The sequence below is a fragment of the Monodon monoceros genome, unplaced genomic scaffold, assembly GCF_005190385.1.
Source record: "Monodon monoceros isolate NGI ecotype Baffin Bay Population unplaced genomic scaffold, NGI_Narwhal_1 Super_Scaffold_12, whole genome shotgun sequence".
Taxonomy (NCBI): Eukaryota; Metazoa; Chordata; class Mammalia; order Artiodactyla; family Monodontidae; genus Monodon; species Monodon monoceros.
Genome location: NW_021703768.1, coordinates 57,118,344 through 57,128,890, shown reverse-complemented (window position 1 = coordinate 57,128,890; position 10,547 = coordinate 57,118,344). Strand labels below are relative to the sequence as shown.

Here is a 10,547-nt window from a genome sequence, read left to right as displayed (position 1 = left end):
TTCCCTTGGTTTGGAATCTTACTAATTGTGTGATACTGGGAAGTAGTGTAACGTCTCCATGCTTCAGTTTCCTCATCTATTAAAAAAGAGGAGGAGATAAAGGGCAACAAGAGCACCTACTTCAGAGGACTGTTGTGACATGTAGTATGGTTAGAACAGTGCCTCACACATGGTAAGTGTATGAAAGATTTTAGCTCCTCTTCTTCTCTACTCCTAAGAATATGAAAAATAGGTGTTATGTTATTATCCCCACTTGTCAGATGAGGAAACTAGATGCATAAAACAGGCTTTCTTTAGTAACTTGTTTATAATCCTTCATATCATTTTTTCATGCTAAAAAAAAAAACTAAAAAGAAAGAAAGAAATGAATGTTCTCACGTTTTGGGAGTTGGGACTTGGAGGATATTAGGGCCTGGCAAGATGAAGAGAATAAATCAAAGAAACAAAGGAAGTTTCAAAGCTGTTTCAGGCCCGGGACTTGGCCCTCTCCTCGCACGTTAGTCTAATGCGTGAGAAGCCTACACGAGGGAGGGGAGACCCAACTGGCACAGAGTCTGGAAGGGAGATGGCGAGTCCATGGAGAGTGACTCAGAGCAGCAGGGACCAGCATCTCCAGGTCATAGCAGGAAGTGAGAGCCGTGGCTCCCAATCCGTTCTGAAACGACTCAGGAACTCTGCCAGGGTCTCCAAAGGCATCACCATGTCCTCAAACCAAATCCACTTGAATTAAAGAAAAAAGAAACTATGCCATGCGTCCCATGTGAGAGGAAGTAGGTGCAAAGAAACCAAACAAAAGGTTGTGAATCACTGGAGTGGACAATCTTCCTGGAGAGAGGGGAGTCCTGCACCAGGCTTTAAAAAGACATCTGGCAGCGACAGGAATATTCCTGGCAGACTGTTGTTAATGGCCCCGAAATAGAAACAACCCAAATATCATCTTCAGTAGAGTGGATATGTAAATTGTGGTACAGTCACAGAATGAAGTATTCTCCAGCGATGACAGTGATTGAGCCATAAGCACACTCAACAGTAGGGGCGAATCTCACAAATATAACACAAAACAGAAAGTACAATTTGATGCCATTTGTTATGGAAACCAGGTAATATCATCTACGTCAGGTTTGAGAATTTAGGGCCACGTGACCCTTGAGGAGAGGTAGAAGGCTGGAGGGCCACAGGGTGTCTCCACTTAGGTTTCTGTTATTCAGATGTGTTGGTTTTATAAAAATTCACTGACGTATACACTTACTTTTTTGTGCACTGCTCTGAACATATGTTAGATTTCAATTCATTCTTCACTTCCCCGCCCTCCATGGCTAGGGGTCAAATTAGTCCTGGGTGAACACATAGCCCTAGAGCTCTGGATATTCGGAAGTTGGAGACATACCAGTTAGGATGCTTCAGAAGTGGGAAGCGTTCTGAGTAGAGCTAATGTTTCTGCAGTGCTGGTTCTGAGTCTTGGGTCACTGCTTTTGCCTCACTGGATTTTAACCTTGGTGTTTCTCCTTGTCCCCTGATCTTGTAGCCCTCTCTTTCTAATCAAATGATCTCTATAATATCGAGTGCAATGTGGAGCTCACCTGTTGGGTCAGAGGCCCGGCCATAGTCCAATTCTACACGAGCCTTTCCTCAGTTGTCTGCAGTACAAACATCCATTCCCTTCACTTTCCTTCAGAATCTGAATAAATCATGAGATGGCTGGAGAGGAAGCTTCACCAGCCTGAGTGACCTGATGAGAAATCTCTCCCGTGAAACCCAATGGGAGGGACTTAGGAATTTCAGCTTCTAGACACCCAGTGGGTGATTTTACAAGTAGTAGGGGATCATCTTCGTATGATTGGCAGAGCAGGGAAAGAGGGAGAAGCCCGTTCTATGAGTCTCACAGGAGGGTTACAACGAGCTATATGAATGGAACAGCTGGGCACAGGCAGGGCTGAGAATCCCTTTTGAAAAACCGTGGCTGACTTACCTAAGACCCATGCTGCTTCCCAGTATTTTGAAAACACTAGAAATCACCTTCCAGCTTTTCCAGAGGTGAAGTCACAAGCTCCCAGCTGGATGCAGCTCCACGACATCAAAGCCGTCCAGCTCGGATGGCACATGTCCCCATCCAGGCTGTCCTTGGGCGGGTCAGCTGGCTTGGAGAAAACAACACGCCTCAACGTGACAGTCCCCACATTCTGCAGACTTGAAAGGGAAATCCTCTGGATTCTGACTGGGCTCCTGGGGCTCAGCCCTGGCTCTGCCCCGAGGCTGCAAGAGGAATACGAACAAGGAAAGGGCTGCGTGTTGCTGTCATCGCTTCTCCAGGTGATCAGACACGTTTGCAGCCCGATCTTCTTTGGTCTTCACGTCCCCTCTTTGACTCCGCTGACTGGTGCCTCAGGCACCCAGCCCAGCATTTCCCCCCTTCTCCTCACTCACCCTCACCTCCCTCCCACCTACTTCCACTTTTTATTGTACATTTCAGCAGAGCGCTTCTTAAACCTCACAGTTACTCAAAGGTTTGCCCCCAGTGTCGCTGTTGCTCTACAAGAATCGATTCCTATCCCTCCCCCATGCCATTCTTTCATGGCGTTCTCTTGCTTTCGCAGATTTTCATATTCGTGTTCTTTTCCATTTCTACAAAGGCAGGATATAGAGGAAGGCCAGCAGAGGGCAAAGAGCACCGGAGCTGAATCAGGAGACAGATGAGCATTTTGGTTTTAGTCACTGTGTGTGCGACTTCGGGCAAACAGTACAGAGCCTTCTCTGGACGTTAGTTTTTTCATCTGTAGATGGGGTTGGATCACCCATGGCAGAAATCCAATGCCATGTGTTGTGCCAGTATTGGTGCCACGGGAATGCAAAGAATAAGACTGTTCTGGCTCTTACAAACTTACCGAATGACATTATATTCTCTATGATACACACACAGACACATACATATGCATACACACACATATTCAGGTAGAGAGATAAATTGATAGATAACTACTGGTGGAAGAAAACTGGATAAATGAATGATCTTATAGTCCATTGAATACCATAACAGTCTTACAGAGAGACTGAATCAGAATCATTCTTTTCCCGAACTCCCTTGACTTGCACCTCGTGCTCAGGTGTGACTCTCCACCCTATTTCTTCATAATTGGTTGAAATAAGGAAGTACTTAAAGCTGTTTCTTCTTTTGCTGCAACAAAGATCTGCATAACTGCTGGTTCCTGTTCGTGGTGAAAAATGGTCTTAACCAGATGAATGAAGGGCATAAGACACAACAACACAAATCAGAGAATTTTAAACCATGCTTATTCCTAAACGAAACAAACCCTAAACAGAGCTCATGACTGCCCACTGAACTCCTAGGGCCCCTAACTTGGTAAAGGATATTCCCTCCATTTTCTAGCTCTTTGTATTCAGCCTCCCTATCCGTTTTCAAAAACTGTGGCTCATAGCACAGGGAGATCAGCTCGGTGCTTTGTGTCCACCTAGAGGGGTGGGATAGGGAGGGTGGGAGGGAGGGAGACGCAAGAGGGAGGAGATATGGAGATGTATGTATATGTATAGCTGATTCACTTTGTTATAAAGCAGAAACTAACTGTAAAGCAATTATACTCCAATAAAGATGTTAAAAAATAAATAAAATAAAAAAATAAATGTTAAAAAATCTACATATTGCTGAAAAAGCCCCACAAACTGTGGCTGACTTATCTAAGACCTGTGCAATATTTAGAAAACAAATTAGAAATCACCTTCCAGTTTTTCCAGAGGGGACCAAATCCAAGAAACATTAAGAATGTAAAGGATAGGACAATGTAAACAACAGTTCTGAGATAACTATGTCCAACAGCAGTGTGGCAAGTTTTTTGTTTTTTTTTTTTTTCTTTTTCATCCACCAGCAGAGATGGAAGCTTGTTTTAGTCTATTGTCTTGGTCCGTGGCAGGGACCAGTGCATAAATCTGTTATTTGATCTGGGAAGAACTATAAGGCTCTAGAGTCAGGCTGAAGAACTGCAGCAATGCTGGTGTTTCAAAGAGCCTAGGAAGAGCCATGCATTCTGGCTGACCTGCACGCTGCCTGGCCTCACAGGCTGCCGCTTTGCCTCAGTTAGCATGACAGACCAAACTTTGCCTTGCTCAGAGTGGACAAGACATGATTTGTCCCCCTTTGGCTGTGTCAGTTCTGCAAACTAGATACCAGAGGCTGCAAGCTCAGGAGAGCCTGACTTTCTGGAACACCATTTGTTTGGACAGGCCAAGCCAGTAAGGCTTTTCATCTCTTTAAAGCTCCCAGGGCAGAGAGCATATTTGAGGAATTCCTTTTTTCAAAGTTTTTTTTTTTTTTTTTTTTTGCCCCTTCCAACATTTTGTTTAAGAGAAAATGAGATGTCTATCTTCTGTTTCCTTATTTTTTTTCAGGAAAGCAAAGGGTTGTTGACTTCCTCCCTCTCCCCTCCCTTCCTTCCTTCTTCCCGAAGGTACTCATCTGAGAAAAAGAGAACGAAGTATTGTTCCTGTTCTCTTTCTTAAGTCATTTGAACACTGTCCCTGCGAGTTCTTTAAGTTCCCTGCAATCTGTACACAAGACAAGGAGGGAGAGAGAGAGGGAGAGAGACAGAGAGGCAAGGGATCAGGTAAAGCACGGGGGCTGCTGCAGCCATTGAGACTCAGGAGCTGGTAAGTTACCCATGCAATCCTTTCTACCTCCATTTCAATGTCCCTGGGATGGATATTGCTGTGGGCATCTTCAACAGAAAATGCTTTACTGGGTGTAATCCTTAATCAAAGTGTACGACTGAAGGATGGCCCAGCATTTAAGCTTATATATTTTTTTAAGAGAATACTGATGTTTTGCAGAGCTGAGGCTGGCAGAACTGGGCATAGAATTGCATTGGGCTAAGGAGGACATTGTGTTAAATCTGAATTTTGGCACAGATAAGATGGCTGGGTTAACCAGGAGCCACTGAAGTATGTGATGGGTCTCACTGGGGAATTCACTCTTCCTCAGCGCTGTGTCCTGAGAACCTTATCAGGGTGTCTGCTAAGAACTGAGGTTTGCTGTGGGGATTTTGTTACCCATTGTCTAGATTGAGGTGCCTTCTCTTGTTCCTTTCTTTTCATTCAGCATCCCCCGCAAAGAGAACTGTTAATTTATGATTGTTATTCTGCATCACTGAGGTAGGAGGAAAAAAAGAAGGGAATGTCACTTCGAATTGTACTTCATGGCGGGGGGGGGGGGGCTTATGTGTTCAGGTTCCACGTGTGGGTTGAATGTAAATTTATTATCCCCTGTCAGTGGAGGATGTCATCTGCCACACAAAAGAAGGCAAAGATTTTGGGGCATGTAGCTTTAGTTTTGGAAAACAACATGCCACTAACAGGAAGATTGAGATTGATCTCTTGTGATCAGGAGTGAAAAACCAAGCTAAATGTTGAAAAATACTTACCCCGTGCCTGGCTTTCGAAGCACCAAATAGAATACAGCAAACTAGTCAAGATTACACACACAACTAGTTTTTAAAAGTCTAACTTACTTCAGTTAAATTCGGCAGAAAGTATAATGTTTTGAAGAACTCATCATGGCAAGCCACAAGGAAGCCAAGATCACATTGTCAGAAACAGGCCAGCAAGGTCACTCTGAAAGACTGTGTATATTTACTAATATTAATCATTCAACTCAGAGAGGTGTTGAATGGGTGAAAGACAAAGGACAGGCAGAGGTTTTCTCATATATTCACTTCTATGAAATTTACTGATTGAAGTCATCTGGGATGTGAAGAGTGTGATAAAAATAGCTGTTCTCTCATTTATAAATTAACTTGGCCAGACTATGCATTAACCACAATCAAGTAATTAATCTTTATTCGAAACCGAGCCATCATCTTAATAAGAATAAGAAAATATGATAGAACTGGACTGTTATGTGGGTTTTGTTCCATTAGTCAGACTTCTTTTTTCTTCTCCTTTTTTTCAAGAGGCTTTCCTTAGGAGCACTATAAAACGAGCAATGGAAAAGAGATGTGATTAGCGTTTGCCTGCTGAGGAGGCAAAATCATGCTAATAACAGTTGAAGTGTTCTCCAGCTCCCCTACCACTTACCCAGCCACCCCATTTCATAGATCTTCAGGTCAAAAGGGAGCCGGGACTGATCAGCTTGGGCACTTCTTTTATTTTGCATCTGTTATCAGCAAATGTGACCCCAGTAGAAAACTCAGGGCTGCGAGTTTTCTTGCTTCTTTCAGTTTCATTTTTCCTTGATAATGTATTTGATTTTATGTCCAATTAGAACAACATCAGAGAACACTCTCTCATTTGGGTTATTGAATAAAAGCATCAGATGCAACACAGTATGAAAAAAACGACAGCAGAGTCACACTGACCAAAGACAAGTAAGGCAAAAGGTGGGTATGCCAATGGCGCAGAAAACAGCCTCGAGCGTGTGTCTCCACTATGGCCCAAGATTAAGGAGCTCAGGATAGATTCTTTTCTTTAAAAGAAAAAAATATGTATTCAGTATTTCCATTTGAGTCGTTAAGTCATTGCCATGAGAATATTTGTTGGATACTGGGGGGAAAAAATCAGCTCCCTAAAGAAGAAAGCCATTGACTTGTTTAGGCTACTTGCTACCAATCTGTCCTCACTCAACTCCAAGGAGTGAGTTGGCATTTGTGGAAACTTCCAGTGTGTGATTCTTCTTTGGGGTCATCAGAGCCTCTTCTGTGATAACATTAGGGGAACTCCAGCTTGGAATGAGCCATAATTTGACACACAGAGGTTGTGTTAATTAATTTGTGCCCAAACTGTACATATAACTAAATTATAAATTTGTCATATAAATGTTAAATTATGTTAGGATGTGTCCTATAGGTCTGTGTGCTGGGACGTGAATCAAATGAGAGCAAGCAGAACATCAAAAGCACAGGCTTTGTTGTTATACAAATCTGGGTTTGAATTCCAGCTTTGTTGCTTACTGTGTGACACTTACTTCGGCCAGGTAATTAACCTCTCTAAGCCTCAGTTTCCCCTAATGTAAAATTGCATCTACGTTATAATAGAGTTGTTGTGAGGATTAAATAAGATTATTTATGTAACACGATTAACACAAAGCATGTCAAGTAATAGGAGTCAACCAATGTCAGTTGTAATTTTTTTAAGTTTTATGTTAATACTTAAGGGTACTGTCTCTTTGGAATGTAGAGAGTAGACTATATCCCCATAATTTGTGACATTATCCTTGATCAATACTATACCAAGGGTCTGTCAGAACAAAAATCATGCCTCATAGCTTTGGAGTTGGGCACACACTGAGTGAAGCTCAATTCTTTTAAAACGAAGGAAAGCAGAGCTTAATATTTTGATGTTCATCTTCACTAAATGGCAGAAACCCCAGATTTAGCCTCATTAAAATGCCGCTGTGTTCAATAGAGGGGCGAGTAGGGAAGAGTTTGTCTTGGGATAAAAGTCTCGAACTTAGATGAATGTTTGAAGAGACTACATGATATTGTAGATGTTTCATTCTTCCTTTCACCCACTTCCCCAAGCTCTCGAGCTCTGTGCTCTTGGTGACCTTTTCCCTAGCAGTGGAGGGCTGGAGACTTTTTTTTTGGAGACCATGGTGGCAGTGACTCAGCCAAAGAGAAAAGGACTTGAAGTGACATGTTCTCCCCACAGTGAAGGCTAACAGATCCCTCTCCTCAAATATTGTAGCAGCAAGCCACTTACTTTATCACTGATGAATAGAATACCAGTATCACCACTTTGTGTGTGTGTGTGTGTGTGTGTGTGTGTGTGTGTGTGTGTGATCCAACTGCTATTTTTCTCTCACTCTAATCTTTAAAACCTACATCCTGGTTAGTCTGTTAAGTAATAATGATACTTTAACTTAGGTCTTAGTTAAACTTCCCTCTCCATCTTCCAAAAGCAAAACACACAACCAGAGCGACAACCAAAATCTACCACAAATAACCCAAAACTCTGAGGTTCTTTTGTTAGAATAAGAGGCTCTGATACAATAGAGACTTGTTTGGACAGCTTAACCCTCAGAGAGCAAATTGAAGCTGGGGTTTTCTACCCTAATGTGCAAAGACTGTGTCTTCTAAGGTGGCTTAGAGCAGGGAACAAAGACCAGTTTGGGAGTGAGAACATTTCTGCTCTGTTTTGTCCAACCTCTGCTGCCCCCTATACGTGCGACCTGATAGGTTTCTGCACTTGCTTGGACCTCAGTTTTCTCTGTAAAATGATGAGGTTGGACCAAATCAGTGACTCTCAAAGTGGCCTGTGTGAGTGCGTATCAGAATTCACCTGGGCCTTGTTTACACTCTTCTCCCCTGCCCACTGCACTAGATGACCTATGAGATTCTTATGCTGACATCCTGTGATTCTCTAAAACAGATGGTCACTGTCTTGCTCTGTCTTCTTCAGGATTGCATTGACATTAAACTAAAACGTATGTTTTAAGAGCCATACTTTTAAGCCTAATTCCTATTCAGCATTTGATGTTCTCTCCAGAAATTAGTTTGGACGTATCAATTGTTATTCTAGAAGCTGTTAGCATTATGGAGTAAGGAATATCAACCAATCGGATGAGATTGATGAATGTTCTATAACAACATATGTATCATAAAAGAGCAATGACTTAGAATTATGAATATTGTAATTCTGTATGAATAGCACTCTTCGATTTATGCATTTATATATTATTTGCATCTTACATTAAGATACAAATGCATTCTTTCTTTAATCAAGGAAAACACAGATACTATTTTTTTCTGTTCACTTAAAAAAAATATTTGGAGATTCAATCTCATAAGTATTTTGGTTTTGTTTTTACCTTTTTACAGTGTGTGTTGTGCTGAGCCTATTTTAGAAGTTAGATCCTTGTCCCTAAGTTAATACTGACAGGGAAAGGCAAAAGACTGATAATGGCGTTTGAAAAACTGGCACCCACAAGTCTTGTTAAATCTGCTTTAATCGTAAGAAAAATCTGTAGTTTAGAGAAAAATTTCTGATTTCTCTAATTTCATTTCTACCCAAATCTCTTGAATATTTTTCTCACATGTTTATATGGCTAATAAGTAGAGCAGCAGCGGACGCAGGTCTCCAGCTGACAGAAGCAGAGAGGCAGCAAATATTTGGATGTGCACTCTCAGAAACAGCTAGTCTAATGACGGCTGTTCTTTTTAACCATTCAAATATCAAATACATTTACTTAAAACAGTGACATATAGATAAAAGAATAAGAACATGTCTTCATCAGAAGTTATGTATAATACATAAATTCACTAGACAGTAAGCACCATGAGGACAGGGCCTTTGTTCGTTCACTGCTATACGCCTAGGGCCGAGAATAGCGCATGGCATAAAATAGATGCACAATAAATCTTTGTGGACTAGATGACAATAAATAAGTGGGCTGTAGAGTGAAATATGCTATCTTAATATAATGCTAAATACAGCAGTTAGTAAGTTGAAAATTAGTCAGAGTTCCTGGGGTTCTGGACAGTGCCAAACTGCCAGCTTGACATGTTTATTCCCACCTGAATTGACTGGAATTATGGCTTGTTCCACCATTACATGCATGGGGCTGTTACATGTATATTAATGTGTCATCTTGGCAAGGAGCCCACCCTCTTGCTTCTGGGAGATAAACATTTATCAGATACACAGAAAAGACTTTGGTTGCATTTCATTTTCCATTCGTTTTCTGGACAGATGATGGGTTAGCACATTGTTTTTGGCGAGAGAGAGAGACAGAGAGAGAGTGGTCATTTGTTTCTCCTTGACTAAAGGAGTTGTGAGCCAGGATTTAGCCTTGTAGGAAATGCTCAGTGCTCTCAGGTTTTTTTATAGGCAGGGCTGTAAATCCAAGCTAAAGGGATGCCACTGAGTTTACACAAACACGAAGGAGTGAATTCAGGGAGGGAAATGTGATATCCTTGTGGCACACAATACCTTTTCCTTTATATAATTAGGCACTGGAGACAGCCAAAATGAACAAATCCTGGATTGAGGCAGCTTCGCACTTATTTGGCAAATTTAAAGTGGTAAATATAAGTATGAATATAACAACATTGGGGTCTTAGGTTTCCATTATCCATAGTAGGAACGGAAAAACCTCTCTTTGTTCACATTGATGAGGCCTGTCTCTTTAGTGCCAAATACCAGGGCCACACAAAGGAATTCTGACCCCTTCTCCAATTTTCCTATGATCTGCTACGGCCCCGCTTTGACCTCATTCTGTGACAGCCACTGGTATTAATGGGAGAATGAGATAACCACAGGATCACCACCACTCGCAACATTTATGGAGGAGTCATGACGAAGTTTGGGGACCGCCAAGAACTTTACATACATTATTTCACTTAACCCTCCCATTCTAAGAAGTAGGTGCTTTATTCTCCCCATTTCAGAGATGAGGAAAGGCAACCACCTTGTTTAACAGATAGGCTAGAAAAAGTTAAGTGATTTTCTCAAGGTCACTGAATTGATGTTCCTTGTTTTCAGGTTTCTCATTAAGGAGGAAGCAGCTAATAATTATTATTTTTTAATTAAGTATCCCTTAAGGCAGT

General features: G+C 41.7%; 1 protein-coding gene across 2 annotated transcripts in view; it reads left to right on the top strand.

Annotated features, from left to right (window-relative positions):
* Positions 1–4,392: 4,392 nt before the first annotated feature.
* Positions 4,393–10,547, top strand: part of ZNF366 (zinc finger protein 366) — a 67,605-nt gene continuing 61,450 nt past the window's right edge. Inside the window, exons 1-2 of one of the 2 annotated variants that reach the window (XM_029217059.1) lie at positions 4,393–4,656; positions 6,266–6,380. The gene's annotated coding sequence lies outside the window, so the exon portion shown is untranslated. The remainder of the gene's footprint in view (positions 4,657–6,265; positions 6,381–10,547) is intronic. The other variant, XM_029217058.1, reaches the window with a different exon arrangement.